Source organism: Canis lupus, chromosome 15 (genome assembly GCF_003254725.2).
Source record: "Canis lupus dingo isolate Sandy chromosome 15, ASM325472v2, whole genome shotgun sequence".
NCBI lineage: Eukaryota > Metazoa > Chordata > Mammalia > Carnivora > Canidae > Canis > Canis lupus.
Genome location: NC_064257.1, coordinates 56,235,865 through 56,262,752, shown reverse-complemented (window position 1 = coordinate 56,262,752; position 26,888 = coordinate 56,235,865). Strand labels below are relative to the sequence as shown.

Sequence of the window (26,888 nt, the reverse complement as noted above, 5' to 3'; positions counted from 1 at the left end):
CATGCTCAGCAGTGAGCCTGCTTGGGATTCTCTCTCCCTCTCTCTCTGCCTGTCCCCCCAACCCCCACCTGCCACTTGTGTATGTGCTCTCTTGCTCTCAAATAATTTTTCTTAATTTTTTAAATAAAAAAATAAAATGAAGCTAGTCATGCCCACCTATGGTATACCTGACATAACAAAAGACTTTTTAAAGTCTTTGCACAACTATAATATAAATGTAATGTTGAACAGTGACAGTTTATTGATGAAAAACTCCTATTAAGCTAAAAAAATAATGTGAATGGCCAATTAATATGAATCCAATGCCACATTTCATACTTAGGTATTAGAGTTAAAATGGATTCTCTTTACAGATTAGTAAAAGCTTGGTTAGAGAGAGATCAATCATATCTATGCTATAGTTGTCTTCCATTTTCCCACAGGAGCATTTACCTGATGATCTGAGGACAATACTGTTCATTCCTCCTAAGAAAAAGGATGCAGCTGCTTCCATGTGTAAATACGGTGCTGCTATACAAGTTGAGAACACTATTGTTCACACCATCAGTTAAAATTGCTTCCACACTTCTAATGAAGAGTTCCAGTTGTAAAATTTCTATATCCTGCTAATTTTAAAAAGGGGGGGGCAGGGAGCAAAGCTATTTAAGCCATGAGGAAGTACCTAACAAAGGAGGAAAAAAAAACCCACAGAAAGCAATGAATGGATAAATAGGTAGTTCCACAATGGGCTAGCCAATGTGCATATCCTTCCTAAATAACAGATCACTGAAATTCTAAAGGCTAGAAAATACAATGCCTCAAATTTAATTTGTCATAATATATATAAAAATAATTTTAGAGTGGTCAAACTTGATTCTGAAGTTTGGACAACAAGAACAAACTATGCTTAGTTTTCCTAGAAATACCGTAGGCTGACCCCATTACAAGTCCTACAATCAAATGAAAATTCTCCACACAGGTTGAGGCAACACATTTTTCCCAAGAGAATAGTAATGATGCCTTGCCACTTTCACAATATGGTGGAATCTGAACTTACCAATTCTTATTTGTAAAATGGAAGGAGGATGGATGATGCGAAATATAAACAACTGCATAATCTAGAAGGACAACGGCTGAAGGGCAGACACTGCAAATGACAGAGATGGCGGAGGACGACAACAAGAGGCCGTATTTTGGCATCCAAGCCCAGCTGCGATCCTGACCTTGCTCTTCACTGCTGTGAGGTCCTGGAAGTCACTTCACAGCACTAAACTTAAATTTCACCATATGTAAACTGAGGATAGTATCTACACTGTAAGTGCTGCTGTGAAACCCAAATAACACAAGGTATATAAAGCATTTACACACTGGCTACTATATAGCTAACTGCTATCATCTCAAATTTAAGGGGAAAAAGGATTAGCCAGACTCGATGACACCAATCAAGACTAAAACTTGAAGGGATTCTGGCAAAGCAGCCAGTGACAGTTTCCAGTTGCTTCAAGTTCTCAGGTCTGATTTAGCAAGTGCTGTTGTTGGTAAATTTCATTATTTTCAACAAAATTGAATTAAAATTGTACACAATGAGCAAACTGAGAAGACTTTGGTGTGTGCTTCTCAGATACTTTGAATGTTCTCCTAAATAACAATCTATGGATTTTTTTTTTTTTTGCAACCACCAAGGGTTGCCATTTGTATGGATTTACTTTTTCCTCTTTACAAAGAAGATAACATCACACAAAATGTTCGATAAGCAAGTGGTGGACACCTATAAATGAAGGTGCCCACTACTTAAAAGTAGAGCTATTTAGGTAGGAAAGTGCCGAATGACCTCTAATAATCTTTTAGGTGCTTTCAATAAAGATGGCTTAGGTACTGCCCCTGCCCCTGCCATGGGAGACTGGAGATTAACTAGATAGAATAAAAAAAAAAAAAAAAAAAAAGATTAAGAATTATTTGAGAGAGACAGAGAGCACAGCAGGGGGAGCAGCAGAGGGACAGGGAGCAGCAGACTCCCCACCGAGCAGGAAGCCCAACTTGGGACTCAATCCCAGGACTCTGAGATCATGACTTGAGCTGAAAGCTGACACTTAACCAACTGAGCCACTCAGACGCCTCTAACTAGATAATCTTAAAGTCCTTCCAGACCCAGGACACAAGAAAGAGAACCAAAGAACAGTCACACGTCTTCCTTTGCTTTTTGTTCAAATATAGTCTATATCTGTATCCATACTTATACCTAAGTAGTAGTATTTTCCCAGATAAGAATGAAAGATAAAAGAACACTGAACTATTGTTCCCAGAATTTACTGTTGGATGGGGAGTGAAGAGGGTGGGTGCAGAAGAATTAGCAGGAACTTTCCCTCTTCTCACTTGGCAAAAATGCAACACAGACATTCTTTAGCATAAAAATTATAAAAGCCTGCTAGTTTATATTTTTCTCCTCTAATAAGAAAATATTATTGCCTTTCAGTAAGCTCTGAAACACTGAATAAGCAAATTGTGGGAATAACCAAATGGGAGAACTTTTAAATGGTACAACCAGAGGTACCCTTTGCTAGTACTAGTACACACATTTCATCATGCTTGTCATCACGGCCACCTGCTTCAGTCCATATTCCAACTCCTCTAAAACCCAGGTTTCCTACCCTAACTACCTTGCCACTGCCATTAATTCAAGAGGAAAGGATAAAGGGGGATGGGATGGCTTCAATTGCTTAGAGATTGTCACAGGAGAAAGGTGATTCCTTTCTCAGAGAATGAAACTCTAGTAGCAGATACATATTGGGGGTCTTCTTTAAATTCCTAAAGGGAAAGTTGATATTTTAAAGGACAAGAAAAGCTACTGAAATACAAAGATTAAAGTCATCTCTTCAGTTTTTCCTCCATCCTAAAGAGCGGACTTGGTGAAGAATTCCTTTTCACAGATAGATTATAGATATCAAGTGCAACAAACCTTCTAGTGTTGCAAAACTGGTTTTTCTAAAAAGCCATTCATTCATCTTGGCTAACAGGTATAGTCAAGTTAAGTCAAAGGCAAGGCTTTGAAACCCTAGAAACCATTTTAAAAGGTTATAGGCTTATGATTCCCAAACTGGAAAGTAAGGAATGCAATAAACACAAAATTCAGCAATAAAGTTTAGGAGTATTGGCCATAATGGATGAATACCATAAACTCATAATTTAGGAGTATCAACAAGAATGTAGGAAATATTAATTGCTCTGTCTCTTCCAAGTGCTTTAGTGACAATTCTGCTGGCTTTTTTTTTTTTTTTTTTAAAGACTGACACTGAATTGGTATACCCTGCAGGACATCATTTTTTTTTTACAGATTTATTTATTTATTTATGATAGACACACACACACACGGGGGGAGGGGGGCGGGGGGCAGAGACACAGGCAGAGGGAGAAGCAGGCTCCATGCTGGGAGCCTGATGCGGGACTCGATCCTGGGACTCCAGGATCACGCCCTGGGCCAAACACAGGCGCCAAACCGCTGAGCCACCCAGGGATCCCCCAGACATCATTTATATTGTTATTAAATACCAGTTTCATTCAGATTCACTCAACTACAAACATCTGAGATCCCTACAACAAAGGGCAAAGCAGCAGTCCTAACCTCATGGGTAATGGGAGTCTGCATATGCTCCTGAAATTTACAGATTATGAAGTTCCTTGAGAAGAAGTTACAACTGAGCAGTATCTTTTCCTCACCCTGAATGGACAATGCAAGAATCCTGACTAACCAAATAAAATGAACCAGGCTACAGGCCAATAGTTCCTAAATTAACTGAGTCACAAGGTAAGCTTCTTAAAATAATACATATTCCTGAGCCTCTTTCTAGCTGTACTAATTCCTCAACTCTGGAGACTTAGGAATCTGTATTTTTCACAAGCAGAATCTATGCCTCCCCCAAGAATTAAAGAAATTCTTATAATCACACGAGTTTGGGAAACAGAGACATAAGGGAATACATGAAGGAACCACTGGTGTCCTGTCATGTGCAATTGAGTTTCTTGTCAAAAGCACCTAATTACCACTGTTCTTGCTAATCTCATGGTGTTAGATGACACTGTGATACCAGAATTATGATTTTCCACACAGAGTATAAAAATCATGGTATTTGTTTACAGTAAGTCAGCTTTACAGCTACATACAGGTAAATAACTAACCAAAGATGCCATAAACCAGGTAAAGTGAAAATGCTAACATTAAGACATCCTAATGATTACAGCAAGCTCCTACTTAAATTTTTGGAATAAATGTATTTAAGCAATTATTAGTATTTTAGGGAAAACAGAAATATAGCATATTGGGACATGGCAGGGAGTAGCCTGACTTGGGGATCTGAAGGCCTGGATTTCAAACTATTCTTTTTTATAAAAATTTACTTTAGATTCGATTATTTTTTTTGTTTACAATTTCTCCTTCCCAGCTCTATCTAAGATTCTAACCTAAATTGCTGCCATCACCCAAATTCAATTATTGGATTTAGTACTGTCAAACTCATAAAAACCACCTATTTGAAAGGGATCATTTTTTTCAATCCTTAGAAGAGTCTTATGAGATAGGTATTTTATTATCCCCTCTTTCATAGATGAGAAAGTTCAAACAGGTTAAGTAACCTGCCCATGTTCACACAGCTTGCAAAGGAAAGAACTAACCGAGCATTCTTAACCAGTATGATAAACTAAAGGTTTCCTCCCAACCTCTGCTAATTCGGAATCCTGGGTGACAAAAACAGATCTCAGGCTTCCAACTAGGTTTAATACTCCTTCCCCAGCACATTAAATGAATTTGTCTCTTTAAACCATTTATCTACTCCATCTGGTTGGTCAAGGATATCCTGGTGTCTCTTGCCAATGTATTTTTTTTAATCCTCTGTAAGCCTAAATTTCAAGCTTAGAATGCTTTCTGCCTATATTACCCACCCTTTATTATTAATAATTACAATTTATATTTACAATAAACGCAATCACCATTTCAGCTGGACTTAGGACTCCACTAACTTTAACCAAAAAGAGCAGTGAAAGCCTAAAAGCAAGCACAATTATTCTGCCTACATTTGCATTTTTATGGTAGGTAGAAGCCAGCAATTCACAACAGGTGGTTTTCAGAAGTTTGATGCTATTGAATCAAATACTTGAATTTGGATGATGGCTTCATTTTAGGTTAGACTATTGAGAGAAGTTGAGTAGACCTGGAAAGGAGAAATTATAAACAACAGTAATAACAAAATGAACTTGGTAATACAAACTTCTGACTGCCTGAAAAATCTGAATCTTTATATTTTAAATAAGGATACTTTTTTCAAAGGTTTCAGAGCAAGGAAATTAAAAAGTGACCATTTTCAAAGTAATTAGTTAGCTTGCCTATACTTCATGTAATAACATACACAAGCGAAATATGTTTTTTTTTTTTCAAGATCAAACCACCTTTACTTTTAAAAATGAGTTCACCTTGAAGTATAAGGATGCATTTACTTAAATGCAAAAATAGCATAGGTCTGCTGAGAGAGTACTGTTTTATTCCACAAAAAATAATCAAAAGACATACTTGAAAACTGTTATATCTTCTACAATATTACTCAAATTAATTCCAGGAGTTGGGGCACCCTCGGTGGCTCAGCGGTTTGGCACCGCCTTCAGACCAGGGCCTGATCCTGGAGACCCCGGATCGAGTCCCACATCGGGCTCCCTGCATGGAGCCTGCTTCTCCCTCTGCCTGTGTCTCTGTCTCTCTCTCTCTGTGTGTGTGTGTGTGTGTGTGTGTGTGTGTGTGTCTCATGAATAAATGAATAAAATCTTAAAAAAAAAAAAATTCCAGGAGTTTCTCCTGTTCTAAATCGAGTCAATTCAGGTAGGAACTATAACGTAATGCCCAGTATGGCCCTATTAGAGAAACAGATAATATCTCTTCTTGTTCCACTACCTGGAAACTCTTCCCACAAAGAAGCCCATTATCTCCTTTCTATTATATATGGTTCTTCTCAAGACAGAATTTTTTTTACCGAACATTCCCACCTTTGTTCAAAGCCAAAAGGAAGAAGAAATGCCTAAACATTCCACTTTCTAATCCTCTTAGATCACGTCAAAATGAGGAAGAGGAAATAAAAAGAAATGTGCAAAAGAGACTGTCAATCAAAACTGCTTAGCTGGAGTTTCATTCTGACATTAAGTGCTAAGTTTTTCAACTTTTTCCCACCTATCTACACTCCTGTAAAACTTATAATTCTCATCATCTTCCCCCTATAAAGGTTGTCTGTCCTCGATTTCCAATTTGAGAACCACCGTAGCCACAGCAGCTAAATGTTTCCCCATGTTAATTTTTGTGGCTTACGTTACAGAAGTTACAGAATTTTCTGTAAATATTTTTATTTGATTTGATTTTCAAATATCAAATATTTTTATAATAGAGTATTTCACCCCTGAAAATTATACTTTAAATAAATATGTAACCTACTAAAAAGTGGTATATACTGTATATTAAGAAATAGATTATACAAATGATTGTATAATAATCAAATAAAACTATACCGTGGCACATGGACTATGCTCATACCAATTATGATGAACAAAACACCTGTTTTACCCACTCACTCTAATGTAGAATCTTATGAGCAGTATAGTAACATGGAAAGAAATCTGACTGAGATCTGGAATCAAATCCTGAGATTCTTAAAAGAAGTCACTGATTTCCTCTGGGTCTTTGATCCCAAATGTGTATTCTAAAAATGGTTAAATCAAGGATCTCTGAGTTCTAAAATCTAGTCTAAAATCTAGTCAATCACTAAAACTCAGCCTCTCACCTATCTCCAAAAACAGTTTACTGTACAAATCTTCAAATACATTAACATAGTCAACATCAATCACTAATCATTTGTTCCTTTCTAAAAGCTAAAATCAGTCACTAGCTTCTGAGGCAATCTGAATTTAAAACAAAGAACAAGAAACAAAGGTAACGTGAGTGGAACAAGAGGTTACATAAGAATGTGATTGTAATCTGAGTTCAAAGATACTAGAAGTGTGCATTCTCTAAAGTACAAAGACAACTTTATGAGTGAAAGGATTTCAAAAGATGAAAACACACACACACACACACACACAAGACCATAATGTTGAGGCAATAATATGTGCCTCCTTTACTTCTTAGGAGTACTCACCTGTGTGCTAGGAGAGAATTAACCTCTAGTATTTTCCTTTCCAAATCCTATCTACCTAGTAAGTTTTCTTGACATTTTACGGATATACTGAATCTCACTTGCTTCTCTAGTTCTAACACAAAGCATAGTTACATATTGATCAGTTGATGAAAAGGTTCTGACCAAAGGCTTTCAGGAACCTAATCTAGTACTCCCTCTAGTAGCAATAGCTCATTATTTGCTAATTCAGGGTTCTCAGCAACTTTATAGAATATAAATACCACAAATAATGAGATAAATCAATACTACTAATAACAGTAACAATACAACTAATAACAAGATAAATTAATACTACTTGATTAAAATTTTCCTAGGATTTGCAAATTCTAGGTCAAAAACCAAAATATTCAAGATTACAAAGGCAATTTTCTAGATCCAAATTCTATCTGCACTCAACTGTTTTTAGAATAAAATTATGTTCTCACACCTGTTTGTGATAACAATGTCTCCTATGAACCCTGATTATTATTGCTCCAAAACAAACAAGGGGAGGCCTACCCAATCCTAAACAATTCTATTTTTCAGAAAACTGGACAGTCTAAAGCTTAATACTCAAAGCAATTTTTGAACACTCATTACCAACGTACATAGAAATAATCTACTTAGGCAAATAAACACTCACAGTAATTTCTTAATTATTTTTCAGCATTTCCATAAGAATGTTCTCTTAAAAGAAAAAAAAAGGAAGAGATAGATGAATGGGGAAGAAGGAGGAAAAGAAAAACTAAAACTGAAACTACCTAAATTTGCTATCTTTTGAAGTGTCCATAATCTAGTTTTAAGAGCCAGCTTTCATATTCAATGAGTGAATATTTCCGTTTTTTTTCTTGCTTTCTATATTTTTATTTAAAACAGTAGTTCTCAGAGTGTCTTTCATGATGATTCTGCAAAAGCACTGCCTAGTCAAATAAATTTGGGAAATACATATTCTACTCTCTCCTGCCGTAGAAAGGCATGATGCAGATCTGAAACTTAAGGTCTCCAAAAATGCTAAATAAATTTGTTCAATCCAAGTTTAATTTGGAGCCAAAAAACAATTTGACCACAACACCCTCTTTTTAAGAAATACAGTAATAGGCATTTTGTAAAATGTCAACATTTGACAAAACAGATTATAGAGAGAAGAACTTGCATAAAATAAAATGAAGTGTTCATAAGAATTTGGTTTATTTTTGTTTCTTCTGGGCTTGTTCTTGACAGTCCCACCACAATGCAACCAATAAAAGAGAAAGATGTATCACTACTGATACAATGTAATATGAAATCCAGATTCACTCCTGTACCCAATGCCTAACTACAATCAAAGTTAAAAATGGTTTATGACAAGAAAATCATGAAAAACACAATGAAATTCCATTTCAAATGGAAAGAGTAGGCATTCAATAGGTAGTTATTAAACATGGATCACCACATATGTTACAGACGCTTCAAAGTAGATAGAAGCAAAATGGAAATAAAATCAGGAAAAATAATCAGAAACATTATACAGAACCTCCAAAATTAGTAAGTCATTTGACAGTTTGCCCCTTCTCACCATTAAGGGCCACAACACTTCCTCGTTCAAAATATATGAAATGACTTATATAGAGGAAAAACTTTCCTGAAAATAAAAGGAACTAGCATTTACAATTTTCAATATCTATTCTTTCTTTATTGAACCTCACCTAACCACCTACTTTAACAATAAAGAATAAGCCCTAGGATTCAATTAAATCTACTACTTTCATAAATACTACTAAATGTACATGCAGTTAAAGGGCTATTTTCAACATCAAGTGAGTGGGTCTCTAAATTTTCCAATTAATTTTTGTTTTTATATATATTTTTAAGATTGTATGTATTTATCTATGAGAGACACAGAAAGAGAGGCAGAGACATAGGCAGAGGGAGCGGCACCTGATGCAGACTCAATCCCAGGACCCTAGGATCTTGACCTGAGCCAAAGGCAGATGCTCTATCACTGAGCTACCCAGGTGCCCTAAATTTTCCAATTTTGTAAACAATATAACAATTTCTGGTATATGTCTCATCTAACATCTAATCTATCTTTTCTCTCTTTAAGCCAGAAGTAAATTAAGCATTTTCTTTTTTTTTTAAGATTTTATTTATTTATTCATAGAGAGGAGAGGGGCAGAGACATAGGCAGAGAGAGAAGCAGGCTCCCCTCAGGGAGCCCAGTGTGGGACTCCATCCCTGAACTCCAGGATCACACCCTGATAATGAAAGCAAGAGCTTAACCGCTGAGCCATCCAGGCATCCCAATTAAGCATTTTTCTAACCTTTTTTTTTTTTAACTCAAAAAACATAACTATTGTAGAGCAACTATAAATTAGAAAATAAGAAATTTTAAATTATCTGTAATCCCTTTACTCAGAAACAAGGTTTTTTCAAAGACTTGAAAACCATTTATTAAGCACATATGCCAGATATTGTGGAAAATTCTTTTTTCACTCATTTAATGTAATCCTTCAAACTACCTGTAAATTGGTAATAGAATTTCTGTGATGAAAATTAAAGCAATAAGAGGTTAAGTAGCTTGACTACAGTCACACACCTGGTAAGGAACAAAGCAAAAATTTGGACCTGCGTCTGTTGAGGTGATTTCAAATCACCTATATAAGCATATAGGTATATTATTAAAAATTCAATTACAGTATACATTCTGTTTTGCAATCAGCTTTCATCAGTGATATCTGTTATAATTATCCTCAGGAAGTAAAAGACTACAAGGTAGTCGCTTACTCTAAATTCTGCTCCATCAAGCCTTTCATTTTAGATATTTAAGTTCTTGCTATTTTTTTTTTTTGCTATTTTTTTTAAAGATTTTATTTATTTATTCATGAGAGACAGAGAGAGAGACAGAGACACAGGCAGAGGGAGAAGCAGGTTCCTCGCAGGGAGCCCAATGTGGGAGTCGATTTTAAGCAATGCTGTAATATACATCTCCCACTTGATAATGCGTGACCTTGGGCAGGTCGTCTAACCTTTTCAAGTCCCTTGGGGTGCCATGAAAATTATGTAATCTGGGACCCCTGGGTGGCTCAGGGCTCAGCGGCTGAGTGTCTGCCTTTGGCTCAGGGCATGATCCCGATTTCCCGGATCGAATCCCACATCAGGCTCCTTGCAGGGAGCCTGCTTCTCTTCCTTCTGCCTGTGTCTCTGCCTTTTTTTGTGTCTCTCATGAATAAATAAATAAAATCTTTAAAAAAAAAAAAAAGTAAATTACGTAATGTAGGAGATGTAAGAGTAGATGGCATATAAATTAAGCCCGAAATGGTAGTTTGTTTAAACATCTTTAATTCTAGAAGAAGAAAAAAACCGCTGAGTCAAAGGGCATGTACAGGCTTTTAGTGCCTGTTACCAAAAGACCTTCCAAAATGTTACAAAATTTATATGCTTACTACCCCTGTATGAGAGTACCTGTTTCTTAAACCCATAAGAAAACTGGGTATTATCTTTTATCTAACTTTTTTCTCAATTTCATGAGCAAAACCACGGTATTTCATGCAAAGTGCATCTTGCAATTTCTAATGAAAATCACTCTTTCATATATTTTAGGCCATTTGTATTTTTTCTTTTTGTATTTTCCTTTCTTGTTTTCTGTTCACTCTTTATGTTTGCCTTTCTTATTGAGTTCTTTTAAGAACAGTATCCTTTATGTTGGAAGTAATTTTCCCCAATGATGTTTAGTCATTAATGTTTAGTTTTAGATGAAAAGAAAAGGCTGGTTACTAGAACAGTAACATGGAAAATAAAAAATAATTCTGGATTAATGTTGTCTTTGTAAAAAAATTTTTGTTTTAAAATAGTTTTAGCAGGTTTTGGAAAAGCAGCTATAAGCATCTATGCTCAGGTTTTTGTGTAGACCTAAGTTTTCAATTCCTTTAAGTAAATACTACAGAGCATGATTACTTGATCATATGATAAGGGTATATATAGTCTGTAAGAAACTACCAAGTCATCTTCCAAAGTGGCTGTGCCATTTTGCATTCCCATCAGCAATGAATGAGAGTTCATACTGCTCCATATCCTTGCCCGCATTTAGTACTGTCAAAGATTTGGGCCATTCTAGCAGGTGTATTTTAATTTGCATTATTCTGATGATATTTGACGTGGAGCATATTTCCATATGCTTATTTGCCATTTGTATATCTTCTTTGGTAACTGATACTTCTGAGAATTGTGTTTTCTATACCTGCACTGTCCAATATGGTAGCCACTAGCCAAATGGCGCTTATGAAATGCTTGAAATTTTGCTGGTCCTAGTGAAGATACGTTGTCATAAGTGTAAAACACACACGATATTTTGAAGACCTACTATGAAAAGAAGTAAAATATCTCAATAGGTTTTACATAGCTTACATGTTGACATAACAATAGTTTTGAAAATACTGATCAAATAAAATTTATTGCAACTGTTTTGTTTTACATTTTCTGTTGCAGCTACTAGAATAGTTTATATGTGTGGCATGCATTATGTTTCTGTTGGGCAGCACTGATCTATATATAGTTCATATTTTGACAATTGTATCGGGCAAACACTGAGTCCTCAAGAAGTACTTTCTGAATGGTATTATGATAATAAGGAAAGTAAAAATGAGAAGTAAAAATAAGAAAGCAAGTTGTTTAACAAGCAAAAACCATCAGCAGACTTGATCAAAAGTGCTTTTGGCTTTGCTTTCTCTAGATACCCTGGACCCAATGAAACCCGTTACAAGTGGTTACTTACAATAGGAATCTGTTACTTATAATCTTCTGAAAAATGCATAACTTGAGGAATAATCAAGGACATCCCAGAACCTGGCCAAGCTACAAGTACCTGGGTAATAAGCATCACAGTGCAATTTTGCTAGGTTGAGTATGTGAAGAAAAAGAATGACTGGAGGATACTAAAACAATTTTTTTGAATAAAAAATGAACAGAGCCTCTTGGAAAAACAGATTAATGATAGCCTATGACCTAGCTTAGCCAAATTAAAATTAAATGAAGCAAGTATTTATTGAGTTTCTCTACTGAACAACATGGAAAGGATAGGGGAAAAATAGAACTGAGGAATTATAAAGAAATACAATGGGGGAATACTCTAAACATCCAAAACTAAGAGAGTAGATTAACTGCAATACAATAGAATACCATACACCAACTAAAATAAATGAACTAGACATAAATCAACATGAAGAGAACTCAAAAAATATGGCTGAGAAAAAAAGCAAGCTGCGGAATCACATATGAAGCATGGAAGTATTAAGAGAAACTTTAAAAATACAAAACTTGACATTTAATACATATGCAGTAAAAGAATAAAAACATCGCAAGGATACTCACTAAATTTTCAACAATGGTGGTCCTGAGAGGAAGGACTATGAAACTAGAGAAGGAAAAATGGATTTTCTCTATACTGTTCCATTATTTCTATGTCAGACACACACATATACATAAGAAAAAAGAACAAGAAAAGGGGAGATTACCAAAAGACCAATGGGCTTCTGGCTACTGTAAAATAACGTCTATGAACAAACTGACTATACATATCTGGATTGCGCTGTGCTCTCACAGCCCCTCACACTCAACCCAATGCCATATTCCTGTTATTAGAGGCTGCATTTATAGAATGTAAAGGTCTCCATGGCAATAACATGTTTTGTGAAAAAGAGAGGTATTTGTTCAAACACTGTTCCCCAAAAGCATCCTGCCCATCCAAAAAAAAAAAAAAAAAATCCAAAAAAACAAAACAAAAAGTCAGCAACACTTAATCCATATAACTCTCTTCCCAGCAAATATCAACTTCAAAGCAACTGTAACATTTGATCAAGCTACCTAGAGTAATATATCCCTGAAGGTGTAAAAAATTTATAAAATTTGATCCAAGCCCTTATCAATATAAACTAATATAGCACATGACTTTTACAAATCCTCCTTCTATTATCACTAGTTAGGGGCCCAGGGGAATATTTTGTGTCAAACAATACATTCCCCATGCATATACCGTAAATTGGGGAAAAAATAAACATTTCAAATATATAATTTTTATGTGTCTCACTTTTATGGGTTTCCAGTTAGTGTAGGAGTTTTCACATAATCCCTGGGACTCAAACAATGGAGAATTAAGACCTGAATCAAGAGTAGCACAAACACCAACATTTTTCATCAACAAAACTAGAGGAACTAGGTATTTATTGTAGGAAAAAAATATTCTTAATCCTTAAAAAGTACTCAATGAAAAATTTTTAATGTTTTAAAATTAGCAGGTATTTATTTTAATACTATAAGCCTAACTCACAAATTACCTTTATTCTTCTTAATGACTTAAATCCAATCTAACACAATGTGTAAGAGCACACAGCGCCCCTGGATTCCAACAGCAGCTCTACTACCATCTACATCAGCCCTGATAAGGCACGTCTCTTCTGAAAAATGCACTATGCTCTTCACATAACATAGTAAAATATTTTATACAGAAGCTATTCAATAAATGTTTGCTATTAGTTACTACTATTTTTTAATTAACCATTGCTTTCTGTTATTTAAAACACTGAAAATCAAAAAGGGCCCTTTTTATTTTTTTTTTAAGATTTTATTTATTTATTCATGAGAGACACGGGGGGTGGGGGGTGGGCAGAGACACAGGCAGAGGGAGAAGCAGGCTCCATGCGGGGAGCCTGATGTGGGACTCGATCCCAGGACTCCAGGATCACGTCCTGGGCTGAAGGTGGTGCTAAACCACTGAGCCACTGGGGCTGTCCAAAAAGGGCCCTTTTTAGAACTGTATGTTTTAAGTGATCTTTTTTTATTAGCAATAACTTGCTCAGTTTACACTTGCATGTAAATATAAATACAAACTTGCATCTTGTATTATTTTTTTATCGATTTGGGTAGGTAGGAGTTTTTTGTTGTTGTGTTTTCATTGTTTGGGGGGGTGTTTTTTTTGTTTTTTTGTTTTTTGTTTTTTATTAAACCATGAAGTATTCTGGTAAATCAACCCTTCCTCCATAGCAGCTGTTGTGTGAAACTGACTCATGAAACGTAGATGTAGAAATGAAATATCTGATCATCTGGTCCCATCTACTTGCCAATGTACCAGGATTTTTCCATCCTATAATTTACTTTAAAATACTACAAATAAATTGTTTACTGGTTCTGTCAGAAATCAATCGGGATTCACTATATATTAGAAATAATGTTTCTCATCTTCCAAAACTATAAATCCATTAACTTTTAATTATAACAAAAAGGAAAAAACATAAAATTTTTATGTTCTGAGTGTCATTAAGTTATCTCTTTTTGCTTTCAAAATCAAAAAGGAAAAATAAATATCCAAACAAATTCTTATTTTTCCAATTGTTCTTTAGAATGTTCTTTGCTAAAAAGAATAAAACTGTTATACCTATAATCTTAGACGTACACAACATGGGAAAAATGTTTGGTCATACACACTAAGAAAGTACAGGCAATTCTTTATGTCTTCTGTTCTGCATACATGCCCCAAACACTGACACACTGAGATGAACACTTTCCCTATGTCATACAGGAGTTAGGTTTTCAGGATCCTATTGTTGGTTGAGCTAGTCTCCAATTAAAATAAAGCATTTCTCATTGACATATAGGTAAAACTGTCTAAGAATGCCTTCAACATTAGCCACTAAACATAAAAATGTTTAACCTCACTTAAAATTAAAAAAAATGTTATGAAAACTGTGATACAAGTTTTCACATCTCAGATTGGCAAAATTGGAAAAGTTTAATGAAAATCCATCATTGGCATAGGTTTTTATACACTGTTGGTGGGAATATAAATCAGTACAGTTTTTTTCAATGAGTCATTTGGAAATATGTATCAAAATGTTAATTCTAAAAAAAAAATAAAAAAAAATGTTAATTCTACGTATACTTAGATTTAGTAACTCCACTACCAAGAATCTTTTTAATCTGTTCCACAAACACACATACACACAAGTACAATGATATTCACCACAACACTATTTGTCAGGGGACATGGAATCTGGAAACACCCTAAATATTCACCCTTGGGGGACTGTGGAGATAAATCATGATGCATCCAGGGGAATGCTATACAATCTGTGAGCAGAACAAGGCTGATCTTGGGGCCATCTCACAAAAACCCTATGTAAAGGCAAAGGTAAGAACTGTATGTAGAGTGATTCCATTTGCATATATTGTTTACATATGTTGTAAGAGCAAAAAACTTTTTTCCCAAGTATATTATATAAAAACTTATTAGAGATTTTGGGATGGTGATACACAAGAGACCTACCTTTACTTATATTGTTTTAGATAAATCTTTATAGTGTTTGCAGTTTTATAATTAAAAAGGCTATTTCTAGAAAGAAATTTGAGGCACAAAACATATTCAACATCACTGCATGTAAGATCTTCCATTACACATAAAATTGGCATTATCAATGTGAAATTCTCTCATCTCAGCCCCCATCCACTTAAATGACATTAATTTTGTTTTCTACTTTGTCTACTAGAGAATTATCAGTGAGATCCTTCTTTCATTTGATCTCCACCCTCATAAGTAGAAGAGCCTTCCACAACACTATGTTGATTATCCAGTTCTCCATTTCCTCAGCTCACAGTAAATTCTGAATTCTCTGATATTTTTTAACACTTAAAGCTGTCACCTTACAATCTAATATTTGGCAAATACAAAAGAAACATCCCAAAAGCATTTTAAGAAATTGTTAACACCACTGGAATTAATATATACCTTCCCCAAAAACTGTCTTTTTTTTTTTTTTTTTTAAAGATTGATTGATTTGAGAGAAAGAGATGGAGAGAAGGGCAGAGAGGAAGAGAGAGAGAGTCGTAAGCAGACCCCCTACTGAGCACAGAGCCCAACACAGGGCTCAATGTCAGGACCTTGAGATCATGACCTGAGCCAAAACCAAATCAGATGCTTAACTGACTGAGCCACTCAGGCGCCCCCAAAAACAACTGCTTTGAAAGAGAAAAGTTCAGGTTTGTCTGCTGTTTACCTGCTGGAGTTCCAGGAGGGAAAACTGCTTTTTAAATATTACAGTTGACATTTTCCCAACTTTCTTGAATATATATGTATAAATATAAAAATATATGTGGCTATACTTAGCAATACAAAACTCAACTAACCATTCTAAAGTATACCAAAAATTATCTCTACCTAAGTGAAAAAATCTCCTTATAATATATAAAGTACTAAAAAAAATGAGACTAAACACAATGCATTAGCCTGTGAAAACAGAAATGAATTAAATTTCAGATTAAATTAAATTTAACCTGCAACTTGCAATCCTAGTAGAGATCATTTGTCATCCATAGTACTATAATGATGAGAAAAAAGATCACCTGGCACTCCATAACACTGAACATTCTTAAAAAGGTACTTCATAATGGTGAAATATTCCACTGAAATTCTCAGGGCATGGGCCTCCAAAATCTGTCTCTCAGCACGCATTTCCTGTTTATTGGATTTCAGTCTTCCCATTTAGTGACCCCACCCCTGGTGTGACAAAACTAAAAATCTGAGGGATCCATTTTTAGCATATCTACTTAGGTATTTTCTATGTAATCAACAGGATATCACATTGTTTATGCCTGGCAAATATCTGTCTGCTTTGTTCACTGTCCACTTGTTAATACTGAACAAACGGAAATCTTTTTAATAAATCTTACTGGACAAAAGATAACTTTACAAAAAATAAGATAACTTTAGAATAATTTAGAGCTTAATATCCTTCTAATCTTTATATTATGGAATTTAAGATTACCAAAATAGCTTTTAAAGAAAAATTAAGGGATGCCTAGGTGGTTCAGTCAGTTAAGCCTCCAACTCTGGATTTCGGCTCAGGTCATGGTCTCAGGGTCCTGAGATTGAGTCCTGCATCAGGCTCCGTGCTCAGTGAGGAGTCTACGTAAGATGCTCTCTGTCCCTATCCCCCTTCACCTCCTCTACTCATGAGCATACATGCGCTCTCTGTCAAATAAATATATAAATCTTTAACAAAAGAAAAAATTAAAAGTGCTCTGTATATTGTGGGTATCAATGACAGTACAGGAAATGTAACTCAAAAAATCTATTATTCAAAAAAAAAAATCTATTATTCTACGCTCAAAATGTGTGCTTTACACCGTGTAAGATACTCTTCTCAAAGCCCTAAGTATTGCAGAATTATAATCTCAAACACTGAAGAACGTATATAAAAGAGGCTGCTGAGGAACCAACAATTCTTCCAACAGAAACAGGGCGTTTGGGTAGCCCAGGTGGTGCAGCAGTTCAGCACCGCCTTCAGCCCAGGGCGTGATCCTGGGGACCCGGGATCGAGTTCCACGTCGGGCTCCCTGCATGGAGCCTGCTTCTCCCTCTGCCTGTGTCTCTGCCTTTCTCTGTCTCTGTATCTCTCATGAACAAATAAATAAAATCTTTAAAAAAAAAATAAAAAAGAAACAGGGAGTCTGTCGTTTCACACCTGTACATTAAAGTTCCTTTTACTCTCTTTCATACCACCTCATCACTTCCACAAGTGTATGAATACTTCTCTGCCAAGTACTGGCTCCCTGAACTGTAAGTTCCCTTCACTGTCCTACTCATCTGAGTATCCTAATGCACCTAGTAGCACAGTGCCACGTGTACCATAAATGTGTTAAAAAATATTTGGCAAGTGACAATGTGCCTCAAATGTCTAAGTATGCACCTCCTAGAATTTCACGCTGTTATAACATAAGTTACCTTCATCCATTCATTGAAAATGCTACCTAGCCAGATGTATCAAATTGATAGAGGCTCTATTTCACGGAAATTTTAAATATGCTTCTGTCCTAACAATATCAATTCATTATGGTCTGGAAATTTCCTTCAGGTGGTAGTTATGTTGGGTATCCATTCAATGTGTATGGACTAACTCTAAACTAGAACTACATGACTGGTATCCTGGTCCTGTTCCTTTTGGTTCAAGCGGTCTCAGAATTTATTTTATGCTCCAAACAGTGAAGTAGCAAATAGATAAAGATATGGTGTAAGATTATTACAATGCATTTCCTAATCCTTTCAATTGACCAAATTCAAAACAAAATATTAAGTCAAAATCCCCTTGTCTTCATCACTAAAAAAAAAAAAAAAAAAAAAAAAAAAACAATAAATATGGGGGGGGGGGTATTTTCCCCCAACACGTATATTTTATTCCTTCATATGAATCTTTCTACCTCGCAAATATGAAGTTAACTCACCAAAAAGGCAATAAGTCACCTTATTCTTATTGGTATATTAGAGTCTGTTCACTCAACGAGATTTTAAGACAGTAGAATTTTGACAAGGTTTGGCCTGCATCCTAAGGTATGAACGTAACTCTTAATTCCTCCCCATACCTGCCAAAATTTCAAAAGCTGAAAGATACAAAATTGTATTCAACATGGCAGTGAAAACTATAATCAAACTAATTGTATCACATACAGGCTTTGTAACTTTAGCTGGATTTATGGACATCTATACTTTCATACTCTTTATCAAAAAGAACAGAATACTCCATAGCAGTGCTTTTAGGTATTTTGTGTATATAGGCCCATTTGTATATATGTAAATGTGTATATATCTCCATCTATCCCAGATTGCTGGTCCTTTCAGCAGTGTCAGGATAGGATGAAACAGATACCAATGTTAAATGTCCATGGGGACACCTCTACTCCAATACCTCCTTAGAGAAAGCTTGTGGTTGATGTATCAGACCATATTATGTGGTAAAATTAAGCCATATTCATTAAGGTTCCACTAATTAGCAATTCAATCTGTGCAAAAGTCAATTACACCACGAAAATGCTAAGCAAATTAATAATGCAATTAAATCTGTATGTGAGCACATTTTCCCTACTTAAGAAAAGAATTTAAGAACCCTAGCACATTAGTTGAATGTTAATTACAAGTGAATAATTTCTCAATTCACTAAAATCAATTCCATCAGGATAAAAAAAAACATTCTTAAAGTATCACTATTCTTCTTTGTGCTTATAGATAATGAGCCACATGTATTTAAATATTCTACAATGTAAGCATTTCAGAAATTTAAACTACTTTTCCCAGTAAACTTAATCTGTGCATTATTTCTGCATTTATTTTTCATAAAGTCACTCTCATTTTCTAGAATGATGCCTCAAGTATAAACACCTAAAAAGATGAGTTCTTTGTTTTTTTTCAAACACAAGGGAAATTGTAAAATAACCTAGGTATTTAAAGATGCTATACCAAGATACCTGTGTCCCCCATCCTCACCCCACCCCACCAAATTCATATGGTGAAGTCCTAACCACCACTGTGATATCTGAAGATGGGACCCTTAGGAGGTAATTACAGTTAGATGAGGTCATTAGAGGCCTTACTCCAAAGGGATTGGCGTCCTTACAAATGAGGGAGAGACACGACAGCCCTCTTTCTCTGCACAAAGGTAAAGTCCATGTGAGAACACAGCAAGAAGCCAACTATCTCCAGAAACCAAAGCAGTCAAAATCCAGGTCTCAAACATCTAGCCTCCAGAACTGTGAGAAAAAAAAAAAAAATTCCTAATGTTTAAGCTAGTCAGTCTATCTTATCTTGCTATGGCAGCCTGCACAGAATAATACAGTAGGTTTCTTAAATCTAGTAAAGTTAAGCCAATGTTTCAAAACATTAAATAATACATTCAAATAGATCTCTAAGCCCACTGAGCAGAGCCAAAATAGTTATACTACCAAAACCTTCACTTTCTCTGATATAGATAACCTTTGATACAGATAAATTTAATTTCTTCCACAGTCTAAGCCTTAAAATTCAATGGCCATCAGGAACAAGAAGCCCAGGATCAAGGATAGCACTTTTTTTTTTTTTTTTTTTTGAGAGAGAGTGTAAGTGGGGTGGGGTTGTGAGGGTGTGGGCCTGTGGGGTGGGCAGAGGGAAATAGAGAATCTTAAGCAGGCTCTAAGCCCAGTATGGAGCTCAACGTGGGGCTCGATCTCATGACCCTGAAATCATGACCTAAGTCAGAAATCAAGAGTCAGATGCTTGACCGACTGAGCCACCCAGGTGCCCCAAGGATAGCACTTTTGATGATAGTCAGAAATAGAGGTAATGAGGGAGAAGTGTGGATAGCTCCAACTCAGATAATGTCTACATATTACTTAACGTCTAAATGTTTCCAAAAATTATTGCTTCAGAAAGATTATCCAACTTCTCATGACTTAATAAAGTTCCATTTTATTAAAGTCCATTTGAGAGGATGATAAATTTCTAGTAACAGAGACTATAATAATAAAATGTATCTTTAGAGAAAATATTGAGATTTACACTCAAGTCCATTCATCAAATACTTATTAAACATTTCCATCATATCAAGTACATACTATGCTAGGCACTCATGTCACTAAGATCAGATAAAGCTTTCCAATGATAGAGGGATGTCAGGTGTGAGTTAAAAAGCATTATAGCCTTGGGGCGCTTGAGTGGCTTAGTCAGTTGAATATTCAACTCTTAATATCAGCTCAGATCACCATCTCAGGGTTGTGAAATGGAGCCCGAAGTCAGGCTCCACACTCAGTGGGGAGTCAACATGAGATTCTCCTTCTCCCTCCCCTTCTGCCCTTCCCCCCATGCTCTCTCTCTCAAATACGTAAATCTTAAAAAAATAAAAAAAATAAATAAAGCATTATAGCCTTAAATCTCTAGCCCAGTAAACTTCAAACTAATTATCTGACAACTCTTTGGATCACAACTAAGCATCCTAAGCTCCACTTCTTCTAAAATTGAACTCCTGACCACTACCACCACTAGCACCACCATCTCATCCTCCATCAAACCTGATCTTCCCAAAGTCCTCTTCTCCAGTAAATACCATCCCCATTCTTTCAGGAGCCATGAAGTCATTCTTGAGTTCTCCTTCACACCCAATTCCAATTTATCTTGTCCATCTGTTCTACTTCATAATGTACCCAACATGTGACTATTTCTCCTTTCCAGAGCTATCACAATTAGCTGATTGCTTTGACCCCCCCACTGGTCTCCCTGTTTCTACTCTTCTCTCTACTGACTATTCTCGACCCAGCATTTAGAATTGATCTTACCATACTGCTAATCTAATCCTTCCAATGGTTCCCTGACATGCTCAGAATAAATGCCAAAGTCCCTACACAACAGGGCTTCCCTTGCTAATCCTCTGATATCAATACCTTCCATTGGCCAGTGCTTCAACTCTGAAACTTCCATTCCTTCCCATGCCACGACAAGATCCCACCTAAGAAGTTTTGCTGTTTTCTATTTACCACAGAGCTGGTTCCACAGCTTCATTCAGTCCTTCTTCCAAAACCACTTCATCAGTGAAGCCTTCCAAATGTGACCTCACTCAGCTCAATATTTTTCTATAATACTTATCAGCATCTGACATGCTATATATTTCCTTGCTTGTGTGCCTCCCCTCACTAAAATGTAAGCTCCACATACAAAGCAGGGGTTCTTCTGTTGTTGACAGTTGTAACCTCAATGGCTGAAACAGTGGGTGGCACACAGTAGATCCTTGAGAGACACACTTGTTAAATTACTTAATTTCTATTACAGGGATTCATGGGAGTGAATGTTTATTGATATGCAAGGTACGAATATTCTACAGTGAGATTCACTTTATGTAAAAGGAAAAAATAAAAAATATCTGCCTCGTGCAAAAGTTTCCTAAGGCCCCTCGACCCTCAGAGGCTTTCTATGCAGCCACATACTCATGTTTGCAAAGAATCTTTCTCTATGTTTGTCAGAAAAATCAATCACAACACATAGGTGATATTTCAACAATAAGAAAATATTTTGGGGGGCACCTGGGTGGTTCAAGCAGTTAAGCATCAGACACTTAACTTCGAGGCTCAGGTCATGATCTCAGGGTTCTCTCTCTCTCCCTCTGCCCCTCCTGCCATCCCCCAACTCAAGTGTGCACTCTCGGAAGGAAGGAAGGAAGGAAGGAAGGGAGGGAGGGAGGAAGGAAGGCAGGCAGGAAGGAAGGGAAGGAGGGAGAAGAGAAGAAAGGAGAAGAGAGAGGAAGGAAGGAAGGAAGGAAGGAAGGAAGGAAGGAAGGAAGGAAGGAAGGAAGGAAGGAAGGAAGGAAGGAAGGAAGATTTTTCTGAGAACACATCTACAAAATTATGGTGAAATCTGGAGAAAATATAATTCTTTCACAATTTTTAAAATACATTCATTTGTTATGGAAGTGGGGAAACTACAGACCTCTAATGTTATGTAAATTTAATCAGCATTTAAAAATATACATATTTGCATTTATCTAAAACAGAGTAAGTAGTGATTCTGCTGCAAATAAAAATTATTTTATAGAATTTTGTCAAGTTACAAGTGGCATTCATCTGATAAAGGACTTGTATAGAGAATATATAAAGAACTACCATAACTCAAGGAAAACCATCTAAATCTCCAAAATGCTAAATGCAATGTGGTATCCTTGTCTGGATCCTGAACAGAAAAAGACTTTTATAGAAAAACTGAAAAAAAAAATAAAGAAAAGAAAAACTGGTAAATACAAATAAGATTTATAGTTTGGTAAATAGTATTGTTCCAATATTAATTTTTTAGTTTTGACAAATATACCATGGCTCTGTAAAGTATTAACAGAATAACCTGACAGGTATATATAGGAACCCTCTACTATTTTGCAAACTTTTATGTAAATCTAAAATTATTTCAAAATTAAAAGTTAAAGGTGGGGGGCAAAATATTGGCAAAAACCTTCACCAAAGATGTGTGGATGGCCACTAAGTATATGAAAAGATTCTCATCACTAATCATTAAGGAAATACAAACATGTACATAAATATTTACAGCATACTATTCAAGGCAGAAACAACCCAAATGTCTGTGAACTAATGAGTAGATTAACAAAATATATTATATCCATATAATGAAATATTATTTGATTATATAAACAAATGAAGGAAGTATGGATACATACTACAACATGGATAAACCTTGAAACCATTATGCTAAATGAAAGAAGGCAGTCACAAAAAAACACATATTATTCCATTCATATTAGGAAGGTGGGGGGGAGGAGAGAGAACAGAGGGGTAATAGCTAAACAGTGCAAGGAATTTTTTTTTTCCTGAAGTCATGACCATGTTTTTTTTTGTTTTGTTTTTTTTTTTGTTGTTGTTGTTTTTTCAGTTTCTTCAAAGAAAATTTTATTGGAAAAATGTCTTTGTCACTTTCCTATTGCTACAATCATCAATTCCGACACTGAGGGTTTAAAAGAAACAAATTCACAGTCTTCCAGGGATTCCTGGGTGACTCAGCGGTTGAGCATCTACTTTCGGCTCAGATCCTGATCTCAGGATCTGGGCATGACCATGTTCTAAAACTACGATGACAGCTGCACCTATCTGAAAATACACAAAAAAATCATTATTTACACACTTTAAATGGGTGAGTTGCATGGCAGGTGAATTATATCTCAAGAAAGCTTTTTTCTTTTTTAAGGTTTTCTAAAGCTCCAATAAAGCTGTTTTTAAAAAAGTAACTAGACCGGCATCTGCCTTCGGCTCAGGTCACGATCCCAAGGTCCTGGGACTGAGCCCCAAGGAAGGCTCTCTGCTCAGTGGGAAGTCTGCTTCTCCCTGTCCCTTTGCCCCTCTCCCCTATGTGCTCACTCTAATAAACAAATAAAATCTTTAAAAAATATAAATAGATAGATAGAAAACTTGACATCAATACATGTCCATTGGATGGCTTAATAAATAAAACCAACAACTCCAAGTGTTGACCAGGACGCAGACACTGGAACTTTCATGCATTGCTGATAGAAATACAATGTGATATAGCTGCTTGGGAAAAATAGTTTGTCAGTTTCTCATAAAGTTAAACTTACTCTTATCCTATATCCCAACCATCCCACACTTAGGTATTTATCAGGAAAAATTGAAATATATGTCCACATAAATTCTTCTATGCAGATATCTGCAGCAGCTTTATTGAGAATTGCCAAAAACAGGCAGCAACTCAAATACCCAACAGTTGGGGACTGGACAAAGTTTAGCACATCCATACAATCAAATACTTCTCAGCAATGAAAAGAAAAAAACTATGATATGTGGCATATGAAATATGCCACAGCATGGCAGCATCTCAAAATCATTATGCTTAATGAAAAAAAGCCATACAAAAAGACTGCACACTATATGATTCCCTGCATAGGACATTCTGAAAAAGGCAAAGCTATAGGGATAGAAATCAGATCAATAATTACTAGATGCAAGGCTAGTCAGAGGGGCCTGACTACAAAGAAGGGACAAGGGAATTTTTCAACATGATGAAAATGCCTTTATTTTTATTGCAATGGTGATGGTGGTGATGGGACTGTACACATTAAAACTCCTTGAATTTTACACTTAAAAAAGGTTAAATCTTACTATGTATAAATTATACTTGACTTTTTAAAGTTCCATCCAACTTTAAATGCAACTTGATTTTTTAACTACTAATATAATGTTGGTAGGTAGTGTAAACTACTACAATAATTCTCAAAATAAAAAATGCAAGCACCCTTTGGCCCAGCAGAAATAAAACAAATCACAAATGTAAGGGATATTCTTTACAGAACCATGAATACTCTGAAATAGTTAAGCACACTTACACAAACACCTCCACACACACACAAGGGAGCTCCTCATGTACTGTTCTAGAAAGATCTCCAAATCATATTTTTATTTAAACAAGCAGGGGACAGATGTACAGATATAATTTAGGGGCAGGGGAATACATTTTGCATGGGTCTATATATGGTTTTAAAAAAAATCTTTGGAAAAATAAATAAGCAACTAAAATCACTCATTACCATTGGGGCACTGGGAATTAGGCAGATATGGAACAGAAAAGGAAGTAACACTCTCCACTGTGAACCTTTTTATACTTTTTTACGTATGAGGTATGCAAAAAAACTAAATAATATTGAAAACACTAATTTTAAAAATGTCTAGTTTAAGTACAAATTATAAACATTTTTGGAACACTAAAAACATTCCAGAGACAGAAAACATTATCATGTACACTTACAATGCAAGTTAACTTTCAATTACCAGAAGATAATGAGCAATCTTCATAAGAGACTATGTACTTAACCTTTCTTTTTGACCCCAGTATCCTACAAAAATAGAAGAAAATAAGGAGTATAAGAAATAGAGAACAGAGGATGTTGTAGAAGGAAAAGGTATAATTTTTTTAAAGGAGGAGTAAATGAGAAAACTTAGATTAAAAAAAAGTCAAGAGTTTGGTACACCTTTGAACAGCCTCTATCTTTCTGTCCTGGAGTGTTACCCTCTTCCAGGGTAACACTACCCCTAAAGTAGGGATTGATATTTTCTAGGTCTTATAAGAGCCAAAGGGAAAGAAATAGGTCTTCTTGCCACAGACACAAAGTGACACACGTCCTGGGAAAATGAAGGACTCAAAAGCATCATTTAAACACTGATACACACTCAGCACAACCAGAGCATCTGGATGAATTATTTTTGGATTTCACAAGCACTTAAGAGTCCTGGAAATTTCACATTCCAAATCCAGCAATCTGCCCTTTATTCTGTAGCTGAAACTGTGAAGTACAATCCTAAAATGGTGTTAGAGCTAGATAACTTCAGATAAATACTATCTTTCTGCAAGATACAGGCTTATGAATCAATTCTTAGCATACCCAAATAAATGTTTCTCAATTCTGGTCAAATTTTAGTCCTATCAGCCCCTTTCTGAACAGTGTGGCCAGACAACAAAGTTCATTAGTTCATTTACAACCAAAGCTGTCCTCATGGCCAGGTAGAGAAAAGCAGAAGTGTCCAGAAGGTTTTACCCTCAAATTGTTAGACTAAATTTCAAAAACTAAAACCCATTCAAACCTAGTCTCTGGTAGTGATCTCCCAAAACTTTCCCCTGGCTTTTCTAGTCAGCACTGAAAACCAAAGCTCCCAGCTATGGTCTTATACAGAAAGGCTAAGTATCAAAGTAATTCCATGTTGAAACTTCAGAAGCAATGGAAATAAAAGGCAAGCCAATTCTGTGATTCTGACAATCCAGCAGATGACTGGTTGTGCTACTGCTGATTAGAAGTGGTTACTATCCTCAATATAGAACAACTTGAAAGGCCTCAAGCTAGCCCATTCTGTAAACCAAGGAACTCTTAACTAGACTTATCACTAACATTTCTCTTCAACTGGCAAAACTCTCCAACAGCGTACTTGAATATTAAAAACAAACAAATAAGCAAGCAAAAAAACAAACTAAGAACCAAAAACCAGGGCAGCCCCAGTGGCCCAGTGGTTTAGCGCCGCCTTCGGCCCAGGGCGTGGTCCTGGAGACCCAGGATGGGGGGGTCCCACGTCGGGCTCTCTGCATGGAGCCTGCTTTTCCCTCTGCCTGTGTCTCTGCCTCTCTCTCTCTGTCTCTCATGAAAGAAATCTTGAAAGAAATAAATAAAATCTTAAAAAAAAAAAAAAAAAAGCAATACCAAATATTTGGAAGAAGGCATCAGAGGGTATCAAGACAGTAAGTCATTTACATCCTTAACACAGTGTCTGATAACAAAATTAACAATCAATAAATATTAGATGCTATAAGACAGGCACCTTAAAAGGTAGAGTTAAAGCAATAATAGCTAAAATTTTTGAAAGTGATCTATTTGCTAAGTGCCTGAATCTAATTTAAAAATAGACCTTCTA

General features: G+C 35.8%; 1 protein-coding gene across 8 annotated transcripts in view; it reads right to left on the bottom strand.

Moving 5' to 3' along the window:
- RAPGEF2 (Rap guanine nucleotide exchange factor 2) overlaps positions 1-26,888 on the bottom strand; it is a 241,852-nt gene that overhangs the window by 191,657 nt on the left and 23,307 nt on the right. The window contains exon 1 of one of the 8 annotated variants that reach the window (XM_035698749.2): positions 16,458-16,476. The exons of the other annotated variants lie outside the window; for them this stretch is intronic. The gene's annotated coding sequence lies outside the window, so the exon portion shown is untranslated. Of the gene's footprint in view, positions 1-16,457; positions 16,477-26,888 lie in introns of those variants that run through there. 8 annotated transcript variants of the gene reach the window in all.